This window comes from Quercus lobata, chromosome 6 (assembly GCF_001633185.2).
Source record: "Quercus lobata isolate SW786 chromosome 6, ValleyOak3.0 Primary Assembly, whole genome shotgun sequence".
Taxonomy (NCBI): domain Eukaryota; kingdom Viridiplantae; phylum Streptophyta; class Magnoliopsida; order Fagales; family Fagaceae; genus Quercus; species Quercus lobata.
Genome location: NC_044909.1, coordinates 19,438,208 through 19,460,191, shown reverse-complemented (window position 1 = coordinate 19,460,191; position 21,984 = coordinate 19,438,208).

The window sequence follows — 21,984 nt, the reverse complement described above, 5'->3', positions numbered from 1 at the left end:
TAAAAATCACAATCTCGCCTAACCCGACCCGACCCACCTATATATTTAAATTTTAAATTATATATATTTAAAAATATATTATATAATTAATAATTTTTTTATTTAATTTTTTCCCCTATTCAGCTCTTCCTATATAAAACCCAATTACCTCGCAAACCCTAACAATCTTATTTCTCTCTCTATTGCCTCTCACTCCCACTCCCACTCTCTTACTCTACTCCTATTTGTTTATAATTGAGTTGGAATACTAGTTCATGTATTTTTTTTTATCAACTTAGTTGGAAATATTCTGTTTATAATTGAGTTGGAATACTAGTTCATGTTTATTTTGCTTATCAACTCAGGTGGCAAGTAAGATATATATTTTTCTGCTCAATTTAATAATAATAGTGATAAAAATAAAAAATAAATTATCCAACACATGGGTTCAACCCGACCCAACCCAATCCATGTGGGTTGGTAAGTACAATGAAGGGAATGGGGTTGCCGAACCAAGTCTAGTTAGTATATATGTGTATGTTATGAAAAATGAAAAAAAGTAATTTATGCTTCACTTATTATGTTATTTAATTAGCATTAATCAAATTCTTGTCATATCTGATCGATTATAAGAATTTTTTAGTAAAATTTTTTATAACTTTGATACAAATTTTATAATAAAAAAATTGCAAATTAATATGGTAATAAATATAAGGGTAAATTGAAAATTACACCCCTAAAATTTGGGGGTGTTCGAATTTTACACTTTGAAGTTTTAGAATTTGAATTTTACCCCTTAAATTTTGAGAGTGTTTGGATTTTACACCCTGACATTTCATAATTTAAATTTTAACCCCTAAATTTTGGGTGTGCTTGGATTTTATTCCCCAAATTTTAAAGTTTCAGGGTATAAAATCCAAACACCCCCAAACTTTAGGGAGTAAAATCCAAATATCCTTAAAATTTAGTAGATAAAATTCAAACTCTAAAACGTTACGGTGTAAAATCCAAACACCCCCAAACTTTTAAGGGTGTAATTTGCACTTTGACCTAAATATAATTAGTATTATTCCAACAAAATAATATATAAATGTTTGAATAATTTTTCATTATTAGTAACAGATTTATGTATTAAAAATTCAAATATCACTAACACCATTGTCTGACTTTTCTCCCAAGATCACACAAAAGCGGATGGTGCAGCCAAGGATACCCTCTTTCACGCAGTTCTACAAAGTTTGAAGGAGATCCACATGTTTTTTACTTTTGTGGAAAAATTCTATCTTGCCTTACACCATTGACTCGGATATATCAAGTAAAGAACTTTTCAGTTTTCCTACAATCCTACAAAGTTGAAAGAGAGTCCCACATGTTTTTGACTTTGTGGAAACAGAAGTCAAAGAAAAATATTTATTAGTGTGTTTGGATGTAGATGTAAAGAAAAATGAAAGAAAGATAATAAAAAAATTATTTTACTACTTTATCCCTATAAATTATAAGTTAGTATTTAATTACGAAAATTTAAAGTAATTTCACAAAATATTTTAAAAAAAAATTATGTGTATAGGTATAAGAGTAATTTTGTGGATTTGGAAGGAATGAAAAAAATATAAAATTAGTGAGACCCATAAAAACTATTTATCTCCATATTTTATTTCTCTCATCTCTTTCCTTAGAGCTAAACAAAGGAAAAGTTCTCCTCCCTTCTATCTCATTTCCTTTAACGTGTTGTGGTTGCAATTTGCTACTTTTTCTCAACCATTTATAATTGATCGTGTTTAGAATTATGTGACGAAAAAAATCTTGATAGCAGAGTTTCTCTTTAATTGAGATTCATAAAATCAATTCTGCTAAAAATGGAATGAGTGAAAAGTCATTTCAAAGATTGGGTCCCTATGGATTTATTGTCTATCAATATGTCAGCTAAAAAGCCAAAAACTAAACTTTGATATATATTTTTTTTACTCTAGATAAAAAAAATTTACAAAAAAAAATCTTATTACATATTCTATATACATTGCATTTCAGTTAAAACTGTGAAATCATGTTTTAAAACCACAATTTTTAGTCATGAGATAGTGCATGTATGGTAAGTGTGTATCATTACTCAAAATATTAAGCTTCCTCGATGACATTGAGGTACAAATAAGTCCATTTACTGTCATATATGCGTGCAACATATGAGATGCAATGTTAAAGCTTCAATCTATTTTGTAGAGTAAATTCAGTACCACATAAAATGTCACAACTATCCTACATGGCAGTTTGTAACTAACTACCTATCACTTTTATATGGACCCATTATTTTTTCCTCCCCCACCCATAATTTGTTATGTAGACAATTGTGGCAAAAGTTGTGGTCTAAGTTGTTATCCTAAATTTTTTTATTTTTGTAATGGAAAAACTATCGACTGAGAATGCATTCAATGCAATCTTACACTGTTGAAGAGAGGGCCCCACGTTTATGACTTTTTTGGAAAGGCAGTTATCTTTTAGTCACCACTCATTTAGATATCATAAGCATAGTTGTCAAAATGTAAAACTTATCATGAATTGATTTTTTATTTTTCTGCATTGTATATTATATTGTATCATGTATCTTAAATACACAAACACCTAATAAAATTATTAAAAAACATATAGATATACATATATAAAAGGCGTAATCATTATAATTTGGAATATATACAACTAATAACCAATTTAATCATTACATATATTAATATTTAACAAAACTAACTAAATAAATCAAACACATTCAAATTGATTAAACTCAAGTGATAATACATGATATATAAAAATTTTCATGTGTATAAGAATAATTTCATGGATTTGGAGTTAAAGTAAAAATATAAAATTGGTGAGACCCATAAAGATCATTTATCTCCAAATTTGAAAGGTTTGGTAATGGGTTTTTGCTAATCGAAGTGGTTTTGGTTGAGATATTTATTGACCCACACCATTTCTATAATTTGTAACTTGTTCATTAGGTTAATGGTTTAAATATTACATAGCTAGGGACATGATTAAGAGAAATTGTCAAATTTGATACTGTTTGGATCTAAGGCTAAGATTGAGTTAATTAAATAATCTACTTTTATTTGGCATGTAGAAAGATCCGTGAGGGATAAGCTTAACTAAAAGATTGAGCTATTCCACATCACGTGCAAGCACAGCATAGACCCATGCATCTATGTGGATTGGGTCACAATCAGAATGTTAGTGGAGGTGAAACTATTGTAGTAGAATCAAATTGCAAAGAGCCCAAGAGTAGGTATATATTTTATTTTGAATCCATAATGTTTAATAAAATCCTTGAAGGAAAATTGATTAATTTTATTTCTATCTTGATGACTTTGTAATTTATTTTCATTTGGTCTGTATTTTGTTTGGGAATAGAAACAATTAAATTTGGCAATAGAAAAAATTAAATTTGGTAAAAGTTGACTGAAAGCTCTTATAGTTACAGATACATAGCTTGTGTTCATTGGGTTTTCTTTATTGTTGCTCATGTCGATGTTGGTTGTATGATGTATCAGCCTCTAATTGACATAGGTGGGACCAAATTAACTTATCTATGATTAAGAAAGTGGTTTTTTTTTTTTTTTTTTTGAAGGTGAATAATTTGTTTTTAACTATTGAGGGTTAATGGTAGTTTGAAAGTGAAATTTTAAAATGATCACCACAATCTGCACATATTTTATATATATATATATATATATATATATATATATCTTGCTTAATGAAAACTTTTGACATGTAAACCAATGGAAACAAATTATCTTAAGTCTGTGAAATGAGATGTGCTTAGGGTTAATATTTTTTACATACCTCTACAGTGACACCCTATATCATCCAATAATATTTATTTTAAGTACAAAATAACTTCCTAGATGGGAATATTTAAGGATTATGTCCTTCAAAATAATAATACATGTGACAAATGCAAAGTATGTGTTGGGGAGATGAACACTTTGAGGAGCTTCCTTAAATAATTAATATAACATATAGAGATACACTTTAACCTAAAAGGCTTAAACCCAATGGGTATGTACTCAATTATGTTATATTAATCACTCAATCTACTTATCATTATTCAATGTGGGACTTCACTCACACATGTAACCCAACAATGTGTGCATTAATGCTAAGGATGACAAAACCTAAAAGCGATATGGATATGATGATTGTATTTTACTTTTTATTTACTTTTTTTTATATACAAGATAGAATTTTTACTCTAGTCTAATCTAAGTGTATATGTGTGTAAAACTCCCTCCTAGAGATTTGAACTCCGGCTCTTACCCCCCACATCCTATAAGCACTTATTCTTGTGGAGTGACCACCACACACTTATCCCCCACACCCCACGAGCAATTATACTTGTGGAGAGACCACTACACCAAGGGTGTGGTGGTGATCGTATTTTACTTTGAAGAAAAAGAAAACAATATTTTGCAATGATTGTTATATTTAATTTCACTAATATTTGTTATTAATGATTTATTTTTCAGGCATAGTGGCTATAAAACTGCATTATCAAAACTTTTGGTTTGGTATTGTTTTACAAGAATCTGTGTAGGAAACTCAAGCTCCTTTGTTTGACTTGCTCTTTCTTTACGTTTAAAAAGGTACTACTGAATCTGTAATACTATATGCCTCTTTATGCAGCTTAGGTCGTATGTAAGGTTTGTTGCAAAAGGATCATATATTAGTTCATGAAGCAAGCAAAAGTGCTTTTGGCTTTCACTCAATTTCTACTCTATCTACAGTAATTCAATATCTTAGATTTTGGCTTTAGAAATTAGGATTTGCCAAGTGGCACATAGAATTAAAAGCCTCTACATCCTTTCAGCCAGTAAGACTCTCCTATTAAGTGCCAAATTAGTTTACTCTCTCTTCAACCTGTCTTTTAGCATGCCTAAATTGTTACACAATCTCTTCTAACCTCTTGACATTTGCTATTTTTGTCTCCACTCTTTCCCATTCGTTTGATCATTTTGCTATGAACTCATTTGGCCTAAACTATAGGGTTTGTCTTGGTTGATAATATTTAGGCTCTATAAAACCGTTTCTTTTGTTTACTTTTCCATAAGGGTTATGTCAATAAGAACAAATGACTATATTTGACAGGTGTTTGACAAAAGGCTTCCAATAAGTATTTTATTTTTTAATTCTCATTTGATCTGTCTTTTTATTTTTTGTTCCTATACAAATAAATCTCCTATGGTGGAGTTTAATTAATGCTCTAAAATATTGAAAGAGAATCGCATGTAGCATATGCAGATCATGCATCCTAAGTTCAACACATTTTTTCTTTTGTTTTACTCCGTGACAATTAGTGTTATCTTTATTTAACTTCAATTGAATTGGTGCTTCTTTTTGTTTTATTGAAGTTATTTGCAATTTACAGAGCCAAGGATAAATGCTATGTTAATGGAAAATCATGTTATGTTTTACTCTGTGACTATTTTTTTTTTTTTTGGCTCAATGACAATTAACGTTGCCCCTATATAACTTTAAGTGAGTTGATTCTTCCTTTTTTTCTTTATTGAAGTCATTACAATTTTTGGAGCCAAGGATAAATCTAATGTTTATGGAAAATTGTATTGATGCAACATGTAACTAATTAGTGAATGTCATTGTTAGATTAAGTGATTCTAATTTACTTATCCCAAAAAAGAGCAATTCTAATTGAAATTTTATCTAAATTATATTTTTGAATGGATAAAAAGGTGTTATTTCATGTTTTTACTTTCAAATAAGTTTAACATTCTAGTTAATCTTCTCGTATAGAAGCTTACAATATTATTTGCCCATCACACTCGGGTACTCCACTAGTTACCAAAAGGAGCAGTCCACCTGTATGATTTGGCTTTATAGGTGGCAATAATTAATTAAGCCTTTTGTTTATTGACAAAGCTTCTTCTCCTTCCCATGTGACGTTACTTGGTAAAGACCAATTACATGGTAGCATATAATTCTAGAGGGTTAGGTGCGTTGCCTTTTTAGATAGCAAATTAAGCTTCTTGTTTACTCACAAAGTATCTTCTTGTTCACATATATTACCTTGCCTTGAGACAAATACATCAATTAGTAGTCTAACTGATTAGGTTAGATTAGGTAAGCTGTGCTTTTCAGGTTTAAGTGGCAAACCACGGTCCAACTCAAAGCTTCTTCTTGTTCACATATGACCTTGCCTTGATATCAACTTTTTCTTTTTCCTACCAATTTTCTCTTTTTTCTTTTCCTTTGATTCCCCCAAAAACAATTCTACTTTCTAGCAATGCTAGAGACATCGAATTTTCACAATTTTTATTTTTATTTTTTATTTTTACAATTTGTTGAGTTAGCAAAAAATGATTGGTGCCAACATTATTTTCATCTAGACCACCACTATTATCACTTTATGGCACAGCAATTATAAAATGTTATCTCAATTCTCAACAAATGTGAGTAATTAGAATTTTTACTATCTTTCAACTCAATTGGGCCTACCATAACAAAAAGGAAATAGAGTTGTAAATGAACCAAGTTGTTTATAATTAGCTCAAGTTCGGCTTGGCAAAAAACTTGTTTATGTTCGTTTGTTTAAAAAACAAGTCAAGTTCAAGCCTTAAGTTTAGCTTCGATTATAAAACAAATAAAGTTCAAACATAATAATGTGTTCATGAACAAGCACATGAACATAAGAGCTCAATTTAACTATATATAATATTATATTTTTATATGCACACTAGTCAAAAAAATATATTTACATAGACTTTAAATTGAATTGTATAAGTTTGTCAATAGGTTCATATGACATACACTATTATTTGTAATTTATTGATAATATAAATAGTCTATTCATATTAAAAATTCATAAAATTATGAAGAGATAAAACATTTATTCATTGTTTCATAATATATAAGAAAATAATAAGTTAATTTAAAGTATCTCATGAGCAGGCTTAAGCTTTCTCAACAAGAAAATGAGTCAAGCTTGAACATATAATCTTTTTAGGTGATGACCTCGAGCTCGGCACGTGTTCAAAAAAAAAAAAAATTTGAATGAACAAAGCTTGAATTTTAAACACTTGACTCGGCTCATCTATATTCTATATATATCTAGAAGCTGAGACGTAGAATTTAATGTTGCCATACTCTTGTTGAGCCACCTCATTAGTCACGTCAAACTTAAAAAGAAAAAAAAATCCTTTATGGTTTTTCTATTTTATTTTATATAAAATAATAAAATATAGTTTATGGACAAATCTGTTAATGCACTCCATTACTGTTAAACATGTTACTGTTCATTTGTTTTAATGCAAATATTTGACTATTCAGCTATCCATATTGATTTCAACTTTTCATTTTCTTCTTTCTAATTTCAAGTAATTGTTAAAATTCAATAATTCATTATATTTTTAGTGGATGTATGCACATGTTTGAAATGTTACTATTCATTAGATGCAAATGTTTGACTACATTCAACTACCCAAATTGATTTTCAATTTTTTCGTTTTCTTTTTCTAATTTCAAGTAATTGTTAAAATTGAATATTTAACTTTTCATATTCCTATTCTAAAAATAAATAAATAAATCTTCTCTTACTCCAACCTGTCCCCTCTCTCTTTGCCTCTTTATCTCCATACTACTCTTTACTTTACCATTAAACTTCCTTCATTATTTCCTCTTGCTTATACTTTGACTCTTCTTCTCCCCATCTTATTTTGTATAAATTTGATGTCATTTATTCTACTCAATTCATATTTTTTCCACACAAAAACTATGAGTACTCTCTCTCGCTTGATTATTGTTCTTTCTTATAACTCTAATTTAGGTTGATGGTTTTTTTTATTTAATTTTTTTGTGTTGTATTTTTAAAAATTTCCATCAAAAATCACTCTTATAGCTTTGGTTGAATTTTAGTTTGGGTTAATACGTAGTTTTTTTTTTGTTGTTTTTTTTTTTTTTAAATAGAAATTTGAGTTTATGTCAAAACAAAATATACATGGCTACAAATTTGAATGTGCCTACCAATGAACTTCCATTGAACAGAAATGTATTCACAATGTTTTTAGCTTCATATACTTCTTTGGTAATGTGAATTTGAGAAAAAGAAAATGGTAGGGAAAGGATGCATGGTCTTTCATAATCCCCTATGTCTTGGAGAAAGTGAAGGGCCTATTAGTCTCCCTTCTACTGAAATTTTGTATAGAAAGGCTTTTGATATAAGTTCCTTGACTTTTTGTTATTTTATAATGAAATGGGACTGAAATTTTTCCTCTGCCTGACTAAACAGATAGACACAAATATACAAATACTTTTATGGAAGGCTGATATGGCTCTTAAAAAGTACAAGATGCATATGGTTGTGGGAAATGAGCTTTTAACTTGCAAAGATGAGGTTGTAGTTGTTACAAGTAATGAAAAGATATCAATTTGCCGTTATAAGACTCAGGTTGGTGATGTTGTTGAGAATTCCCTAATTAGACTTATTGGGGAGAGACATTCAACTTATGTTGAAAAGCCGGATTTATGATATCTAAGCCTAAAATATCATTGAATGTTTGATATAACAGACATTTACCAAAAATTACTCTTTGGTAGCAAGTCCTTCTGATAATCATTTGGATTATCTGGAAGGTTCCTTTGGGCAAAAAATAAAAAAGAAATAAAAAGCATATTTTGATTAAATCAAAGTGCTTATAAAACAACCTCTAAGAGGCCCCCGGGGGGGGGGGGGGGGGGGGGGATTATAATAAAAATTGTAATTGCTCTATAGTCTATACTGTGGCAAAAAGTGAAGAAAGTTGTTTTATTTGTAGAGTATCGAAAAAGTAAAAAAATATTTAGTGTAGTAATTTTGTATTGTTGCATCCCATGTGTTTGGTAAAATTTCTTTTAGAAATCTTATTTGTTTTTCTCAAATCTATTTGTTGTTTTTATTTTGGTCATTTTATTACAAATAATAGCATCTCCACCATCAAATTTTTGGTTAATTTGAACTTTCTTAGTAAGCTTTTACTTTGCTTAATTGATCATCTTTACTGAAAATGCCTAAAAGAGAATAAGATAAAAGATAATTTACTCTAGAGCATCATTATGCTATTAATTTTTTTTATCTTTCTTTTTACATTTTATTTTATTTTTTTACTTTATGATATATGATTTACTGATAATGATCTATTGCATAGTTATCTTTATTTACCTTTTCACTTTATTTCAACTGTGAGGAAGAAAGAGATGTAAATCTATGTTTTGGAGAAAAATATGCCTATAAGAGTTGAATCACATACATCTGTATAATAATTAACAAAGAATACATAGTTACAACTTGGTCTAATAGTTCTCAAAATATAAATTAAAAAAAAAATTATTACATTGTGTTTTCATACATATCTCACTATATATAATACCTGACTACAAATATATTTTGTTACACTACCCAAAAAAAAAAAAAAAAACTTCTAATTTAAAACATAATTTCAAATAACACATTGAATTTTTAAAAATATACAATCTAATATATTAATTCAATAATTATCCAATAAAAAATAATCATATCAAATTTTCCCGCACATCGTGCAGATCTGTGACTAGTTTACAATCTTAAAAGGAAGAAGAATGTGTGAAAACACTATTGACAAATTTGGTGTCTATTAATTTATTGTATATCAATATGCTAGCTAAAAGAAAAAGTAAACTTTGATCCTATTTTCCTTGTAAATAAAATTTTACAATAAGTTTAGAGTTACGAAATATTTTACAATAAATTTCACAAATATCAAGATAGCAAGTTATTAATAATGAATAATTAAATGACATGAGTAATAGACTCATATGAGAATTAATAATATTCTACCAACTCAACAATTCTAAAATTTGTTGTGAAGTGGGTTCCAGTTAGCTCAATTGGTAAAATCTTTGATGATTGAATAAGAGACCTGAAGTTCAATTCCCCCGCTTACATAAAAAATCGATTAATGTCTTGGTCTGATGATAAATAGTTATCATCAGGAGTGGATGTCATAGGTTAGAACTCTCAAAAAAAAAAAAAAAAAAAAATTTGTTGTGAAAATTTTGGTAGTATTACTCAAAATTTTATGCTTCCTAACATAGACACAAATAAGTCTACACACAGTCATATATGCGTCAAAAGATATAAGCGTACAATACATGAAATGCAATGTTCTAGCTTCAATCTAGTTTTCTTTTTTGGGCAAAAATATTGATCGAAAATTCATTTCATCAACAATCAAAACCATAAATCCCGATACAATCAACTCTGTCTATGCCATAGACTTTCGCATCCTATATTTTGTGAAAAAACATGTCCCAAGCCTGAAGAAATGAGGTTTGTGATATCTCCAATTATTATATAATCAATCCCTAATATCTCCAGGGTGTTATTGTGCCCGTTTGGTTCAGCATTTGAAGCCCAAAAAGCGCTTTTTCAAAAAAGCTCAACCCAGTTTTGCGTTTGGTAAGCTCAAAACGCAACTTTTTTATAAAAGTTGCGTTTTGAACTTTTAGAAAAAACTGAAGGCAAAACGCGGAAGGAAAATGGTGAGGCAACGGTCCATAAATGAAAACGCGCATTGCGCGTTTTGATAGTTACCGTTGCTAATGATGAAATTCTAGAAATACCCATGAACAAACACAGAACAAATACTACAGAACAAACACTACAAATCATAACAATAAACAATCTTTCTCTCAAACATAATCAGATTACCAGAATACAAACTCAAAAACACAGTTTTAAAATTAATCAAATCATAACAATAAAAGCAAAAAAAAAAAAAGACAAAGGACAGAAGCTTGCTGACCCATCTGGAATGGGTTGGGGACGAAGATGAGCAATAGCACGAAGATGAGAGCTCCTTGGAATGTTCTTAAATGACGGAGAAAAGGAAAATTTTCTTATCAGAGAGAGTTTTGGAATCAAGTTAAAAAAAAAAAAAAAAAAAAAAAAAAAAAAAAAAAAAAAAAAAAAACAAGATAGACGGAGCTGGAGAAAGAAGGACCTACTGGAATGTTCTGATGAATGAGGGAGAATGAGGGAGAAAAGGAGAGTTAAAAAGAGGGGTAGAGATAGTGGAGAACGTGTGGAGGAGAAAAAAAAAATAAAACTAAACGTATGGTTGGTATGGTTGAACGTGAAATGGAAAAAGAAAAAATAATATAAAAAATAAAAAAATCCAAATTGAGAAATACTACAGTAATATTTTCACAATATTTTCACAATAAATTTTAAGTAACAGATTGTTATTAGTTAATATTGGTTAGTAAAAAAATAATTTCAGTTGTGGGTTCAAATTAGAACTAGTAACAACTTTCCACATAAATTTTATTGTGAAAATATTGCGAAAAATGTTGTAAACGTAACACTTCTAATAATAAATTTTACATAGTAATTTGTTATTGGTTCTCATTTGAACCTACTAATGACATTATTATTTTTCTTATCTACCATTAACAACTTGTCATATAGACTTTATTGTGAAATTTTTGTAAAAATATTGTGTCCATAATTTGCATTAAGAGAGATAATTAAAACAAAAAATTCACTTATATATATATCTTGTACTTTTTGGTAATTTATAACTCAAACCTCCACTTTTATAAGTGCTAGCCAAACACTCAGCTTTTTCAAAAAGCACTTTTTAACAGTTTTTACCAAACACTCAGCTTTTTAAAAATGCACTTTTTCATTATGCACTTTTTGAAAACTCCACTTTTTCATTATGTACTTTTACAAAAAGCTGAACCAAACTCACCCATTATCAAACTATATGCCACACTCATCACTTCCTATATGATGCGTGTCGCTTGCATAAAGAGATTAGTATTTGTTCTGATAATATTAGTAGTGTAAGTTAGAAACTGATTCAGTTTCATATATCTGTTATAACTATTCAATATGCAACGACATTCATTTCAGGTATATATAGGACATAGGAGTTAGAGAATAGTTTTACTCTCTCATTTCATATAACTTCAATTTCCCTCTCTCTCTCAACCCAAACATCATCATCATCAGCCATCACTGTTTGGCGAATTTCCATCCCAAGCAAAGCCATTATGATTGAGCAGATCTGTGATGATGTCAGTACGTATACTTTCCTCAAAGCTCCAATACCAATCGGCAGCAAAATAGAGAGAGTGAAATGGGTATTGGGTGAAGAGGCCGGAGTAGTTTAGGAGAGTGTTGGAGTGGGAATTGGAGCAAGGTGTGGTTCATTTTGGGAAATGGATTCACAACAGGCCTTTCTTTGTCATGCCTCTCTCTCTCTCTCTCTGGTTTTATGACTGAGCAATGTGCTGCGACCGTTTTGGGCCTCATCTCCACACTTTCTTTAGGCTTTCTCTTAACATTTTTTTGGGTAGGCCTAAATTGCAAAAACCGATTAGAATATAAGACAGTTCCAATGTTTCTGCTTTATTTAAAAAAAGATAATAATGCCCTCCTTTTAATTTTTTTTGTAATAATAAGCACTTTATCTCCGTTAGTATTTTGTAAGATAGGAGAAAAAAAATACATTTTTACTTATTTATTTTGTATCCAAACCAAAACTAAATTGACCTTAGTTCTTTTATCAAAATAAATAAATTGACCGTAATACCCGCCAAACTTTGTTAAGAAGCATAAATGTCAGTCATTTTAGTACAGATTAAAAGTTGAATTTTTACAAATGATTAAGTGATTTTAAAAAAAATACTTAAATAGTAATTAAATAATTATTTAAAAATTTTATATTACACTTTTTTTCTTTGTTGGTTTAAAAGTTGTTCTTCTTATTCTTTGAGAAGAAAAATTCTTGAGTTTTGTATTGTTGAGTTTTTTTATTTAAGTGTTACTAAAATCTCTTTTTCAAATTTCTCAAAAAAAAAAAAAAAAAAAATCTCTTTTAATAATTAAGAAAATTTATTGTCAACTTTTATTCGGCACAAAATCCAAAGGTGAAGTGGGATTTGGAGTAAGGTGGTGAGTTTGGTGACGTGGTTGGTTGGTTTTGTCAAGTGGCTATCTCTCTTTCAAACATTCCCTTTTTTCTTTTCTTTTTTTACGGAAAGTTTTGACAATTTTGGGACTGTCCAGCACTTTTTTTTTTTTTTTAGTAAAAGTTGCTTTATTTATTTTACTATACAATTTTACAATTTTTTAATAAATAGAGAAATATAATTTAGGTAATAAGTAAAGTACCTTTTTTTTCCCCAAAAAGTAAGTACATTAGTTGATTAGAGTCCTTGGAAAGCTTCCCTTAGAGAATCGCCTACAATTCGGCAATATTGTTTGTCCTGGTACCCAAATGAAGGGAAAAGCCACATTCAGAGAGGATTATTATTTTTTTTTTTAATATAAAAAGAGGGAGGCGGGGGGGGGGGGGGGGGGGACTGAAAGCGATTGCCAGAAGAAACGAGCTAATTTAGTCTTTGGAAATAACTTCATTTTCATGAAGAGCTAAAATAAAATGTCAAAATGAAAATTCAAAAATTAAAAGAGAAAAAGCAAAATTGAATCAAACATGAAGAGCCAAAATAAAATTTTAAAACATAAATGGCCAATTTGAGAATGGAATTAAACACAACTCTGAATTTTAAGCGCCAAAATGTACTTTATTAGTCTTTCATTGTTTTATCTATATATTTAACTAGTTGCTAACACGTGTGATGCAAGGAAAAGCTATTAACTCAAAAAAAAAAAAAAAATGAAGAAATATTTAACTTCAATACTTTTCTATAGTTTAGAAGTGTTGTCTAACATTGAATGTTATTGAGTTGCAAGTGCATAGTTACCGAAACTTACAAAGTAATTTACAATTCTTAAATTAATAAAGCAAAACTCCTAATAGTTATACACACACACACACACACACTCAAAACTAATATAAACTGCAAATATATAAACAAAGACCATGATATGAGGAAGACACACCAAGTTTCAAATTTGAGTAACAATATGACTTTCTCGTAGCCTCTAGTAATTTTTTAAAAGGAATTTCCTTTTATTTTAATAAGAGACTGTCACATCACCCACTAACTAAATAAAAGGTGGTGAAAGAAACCCACTACCACTTGCTATTGTGTATTTAAAACAAAAGGACATATCCAGTAAAAAAAATATTGGAGGTAAACTAAACCCTAATAACAATATAGACAATTCAAAACATGGAGCAATATCAAAATTATAATACCTAATTCCATTATCTTTTATGTTGAATCCAAACAAATAATTAATTGAAATTAATCCAATCAAATAATTAATCAACTAAAAATCATAGCTTTTAATAAGAAAACTAAAAATCACATGAACCTAATAAAAAGCATTTAAGGTGAAGAATTAAGATCAACCTACTGAAACGCAAATACCAAAAACCCCAAGACTTAAAACTTCAAAAGTTCTAGAATCCCCAAATTCTACTTCAAAACCAAACCAAATTCAACAAATTTATATATAACATACCAAATAAAAATTTATCGTTCCCTAGGCTAGAAAACATAGGTTGTAGTTTTGATTTTTCTCCAAAAAAAATAGAGATGTTTTATCTGCCATGTACAATAAAAAAAAAATTAGTAGAAATTTCAACCCAAAAACCAAACCCACGAAAACAATGTCAATATAAATATGGAGATTAACCCAAATACTCAAAAGAAAATCAATTATAAACATAACAAAAGAATAAGATAGAAAGAAAATCTCAAGCACATATGAAAGCTGTAAGGACACGATTCGTAACGAACCGTAACAGTGTTGGGTTCGCACGTAAAAAGGCCCAAACAATATCATTTGTAAAGCGTGAGTTTGAAAGGCTAGGCCTTGGTCACCAAACAGTGGGTTTTATGTGGTGTTCATACATGGTTAAGTCATTTTCGCCCTAGGAGTCTTTCTCCTGGAGGCGGGCTGGGAAGCTCTGGTTTTTGGCCATTTTTCCCAGCCAGCCTTTTAGGAATTACTTTCGTTTCTTTTTATACTAGCTAGTGTTTTTTATCCTTTGTCCACGTGTAGGATCGACATTCCAAGACTGATACTTGTCCCATCAGCCCATACCCGGAGTGGTTGGGGGTGGTTGAAAAAGCTGGAGAGTATGGCTCTATCAGGTACAGAGTATTGAATGGCAGTAAGGGCAGCTTTCTCCGGTCATTTACGCTTTCCAGCATCCCCTTTTCTACTGGCACAGATATTTTAGATTTTCTTCCAAGTTGTTTCTATACCACTTTTACCCTTTCTTCCGAGGAGACTTTGGACTAGCCGAGGACTGAATCGTCCTCGGCTGTATCCCAATGCTATGTTGTACTTGCATTACAGCGTTTGGGCCATAACCTTCCTCGGCTTGGGCCTTTGGGCCCCAACGAATAAATGGAGCTGGCCCAAAATATTGTTGGGCCCCACAACAGCCCCTCAAAACCCTGCTGTCCGACCTCTTGGTTGGAGAGGAGGGTTTTGGTAAGACCGAGCCTTTATTATGGCTCATTTAATTCGGCCTTTCACTAATGCTGGCGGTTCTCCATCTGCCCAGGAAATGTACCGGTCTACGAGACATTCTTTTGAATTTACTCCTGACGCGTTCTCGTCGTTTGGTTATCCAAAATGCACTTTTAATGACTTCTATTTACGAGACTATTTAAATTTGACGGTTTGTTTGATGAGGTGGGGAAGTGGAACGGGTTCATCTTTGTTTACAGACTCTCTTGGAAATCTGGACAAATTTAATACCTTCCGTTTTGCCCTTCATATAAGAAGACAAGTAGGAGGCTATCGCTCTCGTACAGAGACCCTTTTTATCCTTCTGAGATCTGAAATCCTTAGCCTCCCCTAGAGTTTACTTTACCCACTAGTTATACACTAAATCGTGATACGCTCACCATAACAACGAGTAATGAAGGAACCATACCCCCCCCGTAAACACCATGTTCCAATAAAGCTCGTAATGGCTCGGTCAGGGCAGGGATGGCGAAGACTCAAAATCTGTCTCACCTTCCTTTCAGCCAAAATCCGAAGCAGGGGCTCGTCACGTCAAACTTCGGCGTGACTGAGCCGAGGACACCCATTATCAGTACCAACCGCTCTCTGATGAGCATAGCTAACATGGCACCAGCGTGTTAGGAGTCAGGATTGAGGCAGGGACTAAGTGCCCCTGCTTCTTCCTCTCTTCGTTCACTGGTGCCTCCTTTTGCCTCTCTTTCTTCTTCTTTCCACCACCAGATCCATCCTGGTGCTTTTCCTTCTCCCTCTTTTGCTCCTTTTTCTTTCTTTTCATCTCTTCCCTCTTCTTCTCCTCCTTCTTTTCATTCATCTCCTCCATCTTCTTCATTCATCTCCTCCATCTTCTTCTGAGAAGGTCCTTCTCTCAATATGGGCGCTACTGAGGCAGAGTTTGGAAGGACTTCGGAGACGAGTTTAAAAAGACATCTGACTGTTTACTTATCTGTATTGCTGTTTTTTTTTTTTTTTTTTTATTGTTTTGGCAATCCACCTTTTTTATAGGCTTGTTTAGGCCCCTCTTTGTACGTTGTAATACATCTTTATACTAATAAAAATTGTTATCACTTTACTTCACATGTTCTATCTCTATATTTCCGAAATGATAACGCAATGAATAGACATACAATCTTGTGAATTTTTTTTATTTTTAAACCGTGACCGACGTCTAGGACCAAAGTCCCAGTTAATAAAAAGATCTTGCTCTGTATTTATAAAAACAATCCGGCTTAATAATACTGAATCGAACAAGTGATACTTAGGGCTGAAACTCCCATTAGGCAAGACAAGAAAGGACATTATGATGAGCTTACTGAGTCGGCCTGGCACAATACCGCCGACCTTAGAGTACAATATTTGGGGCCATAATCCCTTATCAAAGAGAAAGGCGCTATTATGAATTTGCGAGTGCTGTTCGGCACAATAATATAGCATTTGAATCAATGACACCTAGGGTCAAAATACTTACTAAGAAAAAGATATCACCATAACTTTAATAAAGTTGTTTGGCACAACAATGCCGACCTGTGAAAAACGATACTTACCCCAAAACTAGCCGAGATTATAACTGAATGCTCGATACGGTGTAGGAAGTAACCATTCGAAGACATATCACCCGCAAAATGAACAGCCCCCCTAGGTTGCTGAATAGTGGGGCGTTTCACCATCTTCTTAACACTCTTATTGACTTTAACCTTTTACAGTATTTGAGCCGAGGATTGAGTAACTTAGAATTTTTATTAAGTAGCCGACCTTATGAAACTCAATCTTTTTCTCATCCAAGTAGTTGGTTTCCCCATAGGTTTGAGTCCGAGGACCATACAATACCTTGGTTCTGTCCAAAACTCAGTTTTCTCATCCAAGTAGTCGGTTTCCCCATAGGTTTGAGTCCGAGGACCATACAATACCTTGGTTCTGTCCAAAACTCAGTTTTCTCATCCAAGTAGTTGGTTTCCCCATAGGTTTGAGTCCGAGGACCATACAATACCTTGGTTCTGTCCAAAACTCAGTTTTCTCATCCAAGTAGTTGGTTTCCCCATAGGTTTGAGTCCGAGGACCATACAATACCTTGGTTCTGTCCAAAACTCAGTTTTATCATCCAAGTAGTTGGTTTCCCCATAGGTTTGAGTCTGAGGACCATACAATACCTTGGTTCTATCCAAAACTCAGTTTTCTTTTTGCGTGGGACCTTGGCTTTAGGGGAGTTACCTCCTCGGCCAAGCCCCTAGAGTTATCCATGCGATTAACGCTACCAAGCGTAGCCCCTAGTCAAGAAGCATAGCCCCTAGTGGAACTTTACACTAAAACTCTATAACCAGTTGTTAGAAATGACAAAGGAACTCTCTCGACCTACTGCCTATGCCAACACACAAGCCTTCCCCACAGACGGCGCCAATTGTAAGGACACGATTCGTAACGAACCGTAACAGTGTTGGGTTCGCACGTAAAAAGGCCCAAACAATATCATTTGTAGAGCGTGGGTTTGAAAGGCTAGGCTTTGGTCACCAAACAGTGGGTTTTATGTGGTGTTCATACATGGTTAAGTCATTTTTGCCCTAGGAGTCTTTCTCCTGGAGGCGGGCTGGGAGGCTCTGGTTTTTGGCCATTTTTCCCAGCCAGCCTTTTAGGAATTACTTTCGTTTCTTTTTATACTAGCTAGTGTTTTTTATCCTTCGTCCACGTGTAGGATCGACATTCCAAGACTGATACTTGTCCCATCAGCCCATACCCGGAGTGGTTGGGGGTGGTTGAAAAAGCTGGAGAGTATGGCTCTGTCAGGTACAGAGTATTGAATGGCAGTAAGGGCAGCTTTCTCCGGTCATTTACGCTTTCCAGCATCCCCTTTTCTACTGGCACAGATATTTTAGATTTTCTTCCAAGTTGTTTCTATACCACTTTTACCCTTTCTTCCGAGGAGACTTTGGACTAGCCGAGGACTGAATCGTCCTCGGCTGTATCCCAATGCTATGTTGTACTTGCATTACAGCGTCTGGGCCATAACCTTCCTCGGCTTGGGCCTTTGGGCCCCAACGAATAAATGGAGCTGGCCCAAAATATTGTTGGGCCCCACAAAAGCAAATAAAAAATTCGATATAAAAAATAAAATTCATTAGTAACAATGTAAAAAAAATCCACATATGTTGAATTGAAACTTTATTAATAATAACAATGTAAACAAATTCGACAAAAATTCATTAATCAAAGAAGAAAGTTGAATCAGATTGCTTGCATTTTTATTTTTTATTTTTTTTTATGTTAGTCTATTTTTTTTTTTTTTTAATCCTAAAGTGAAGTTAAGTTTAGAGTTTTAAGGTTGTAGCTAAGGTTTTGAGGAGGGACGAGAGACTCCTAACATTATTCCTTCTCTTATTTATTTATTTTTTCCTTAATCCTAACTTTTTTTTTTTTTTTGGGTTATGTGAATCTCTCTTTATTTTTTTTATTTTATTTTTTTGAATCCTAAAGTAAAGTTAAGTTTAGGGTTTTGAGGTGGTAATGGTTAGGACTTTGAGGAGGGGAGAGAGACTCCTAGTCTCTCTCTCTTTCTCACTTTTTCTTAATCTAACGTGAGTCTTTTTTTTTTTTTTTTTTTTTGAGTCCTATTTTCAAGGTGAGTCTCTTTTTTTTTTTTTTTTTTTGAGTCTTATCATAATTTTTGTTTTTATATAGATTATCAAATTTTGAGCTTAAGTTTAAGTTAGACTTATTAGAGAGATAGAGTCTCACTCCTTGTTAAGTTTTGATTAAACAAAAATAATTTTGTTTTAAAAAAAATAATAACGATGAGTTTGAGTTTAAGTTGGACTTGTTAAAGAGATAGAGTTTCACTCCTTATTAATTTTGGACTAAACAAAAATAATTTTATTTAAATATTGTACTGACGTGGAAAATTGTAAGAGATAGAGTTTCGATCCTTGTTAAGTTTTGATTAAACAAAAATAATTTTATTTAAAAAATTGATAATGATGAGTTTGAGTTTAAGTTGGACTTGTTAGAGAGATAGAATTTCACTTCTTGTTAAGTTTGGAAATAACAAAATAATTTTATTTAAATATTGTAATGATGTGGAAAATTATGAGAGTTTCAGAGGTTTTGGTGTTATATATATATATATATATATATATATATATATATAGATAGATAGATAGATAGATAGATAGATAGATAATCTATTCATTTTGAGAGAAGCCTTGGCCACCAGCCATTATCTAAGAAGTAAGGATTAAGGGCACTGTGAATAGGTTAATGTTGGTTTTATGCGACATAATCAATATTTACTAAGAGCATTCAATTAGCCTCCACTTCTTTTTATTTAACTAATCTATATATTCTTCTCAAAAAAAAAAAAAAAAAAAAAAAAAACAAAACAAAATCTATATATCATATCATATTATATTATATATAATAAAAGTTGGGCTTAGATGTCATGGTTGCACCACATGTTTTCACCAAATTGCAGAAATTTTAATAGATTTTTGAAAAATAAATATAATTTTTTTATTGTTATCTTTTTTTCCTATAATTTTTAAGTTGATAAAAATTTTAATTTGAAATCACTTCTTTAAATAAAGTTTGATAGACACAAAAACTTAATAATTTAATATCAACTTAACTTCTTCTCATCCATTAAGATTGTTTAGATTTTAAAAATTGCAATATTTTGGATAAAATAGAAGTTTAGTTGTTATTATCAACTTAAACTCTAATACTTAATCAATTTTTAGGATGTGCACAAAATCTTGATCAATCATTGATGTTTATCAATTTTATTTAAACCACCATACCGACAACATTTATAAAAGAACAAACTCATCAATAAGAATTTCAAAAGATTACCTTCTGTGGGGCCCAACAATATTTTGGGCCAGCTCCATTTATTCGTTGGGGCCCAAAGGCCCAAGCCGAGGAAGGTTATGGCCCAGACGCTGTAATGCAAGTACAACATAGCATTGGGATACAGCCGAGGACGATTCAGTCCTCGGCTAGTCCAAAGTCTCCTCGGAAGAAAGGGTAAAAGTGGTATAGAAACAACTTGGAAGAAAATCTAAAATATTTGTGCCAGTAGAAAAGGGGGTGCTGGAAAGCGTAAATGACCGGAGAAAGCTGCCCTTACTGCCATTCAATACTCTGTACCTGACAGAGCCATACTCTCCAGCTTTTTCAACCACCCCCAACCACTCCGGGTATGGGCTGATGGGACAAGTATCAGTCTTGGAATGTCGATCCTACACGTGGACGAAGGATAAAAAACACTAGCTAGTATAAAAAGAAACGAAAGTAATTCCTAAAAGGCTGGCTGGGAAAAATGGCCAAAAACCAGAGCCTCCCAGCCCGCCTCTAGGAGAAAGACTCCTAGGGCGAAAATGACTTAACCATGTATGAACACCACATAAAACCCACTGTTTGGTGACTAAAGCCTAGCCTTTCAAACCCACGCTCTACAAATGATATTGTTTGGACCTTTTTACGTGCGAACCCAACACTGTTACGGTTCGTTACGAATCGTGTCCTTACAATTGGCGCCGTCTGTGGGGAAGGCTTGTGTGTTGGCATAGGCGGTAGGTCGAGAGAGTTCCTTTGTCATTTCTAACAACTGGTTATAGAGTTTTAGTGTAAAGTTCCACTAGGGGCTATGCTTCTTGACTAGGGGCTACGCTTGGTAGCGTTAATCGCATGGATAACTGTAGGGGCTTGGCTGAGGAGCTAACTCTCCTAAAACCAAGGTCCCACGCAAAAAGAAAACTGAGTTTTGGACAGAACCAAGGTATTGTATGGTCTTCGGACTCAAACCTATGGGGAAACCAACTACTTGGATGAGAAAACTGGGTTTTGGATAGAACCAAGGTATTGTATGGTCCTCGGACTCAAACCTATGGGGAAACCAACTACTTGGATGAGAAAACTGAGTTTTGGACAGAACCAAGGTATTGTATGGTCCTCGGACTCAAACCTATGGGGAAACCAACTACTTGGATGATAAAACTGAGTTTTGGACAGAACCAAGGTATTGTATGGTCCTCGGACTCAAACCTATGGGGAAACCAACTACTTGGATGAGAAAACTGAGTTTTGGACAGAACCAAGGTATTGTATGGTCCTCGGACTCAAACCTATGGGGAAACCAACTACTTGGATGATAAAACTGAGTTTTGGACAGAACCAAAGTATTGTATGGTCCTCGGACTCAAACCTATGGGGAAATCAACTACTTGGATGATAAAACTGAGTTTTGGACAGAACCTAGGTATTGTAAACCTATGGGGAAACCAACTACTTGGATGAGAAAACTGAGTTTTGGACAGAACCAAGGTATTGTATGGTCCTCGGACTCAAACCTATGGGGAAACCAACTACTTGGATGAGAAAGTTTTGGACAGAACCAAGGTATTGTGTGGTCCTCGGACTCAAACCTATGGGGAAACCGACTACTTGGATGAGAAAACTGAGTTTTGGACAGAACCAAGGTATTGTATGGTCCTCGGACTCAAACCTATGGGGAAACCAACTACTTGGATGAGAAAAAGATTGAGTTT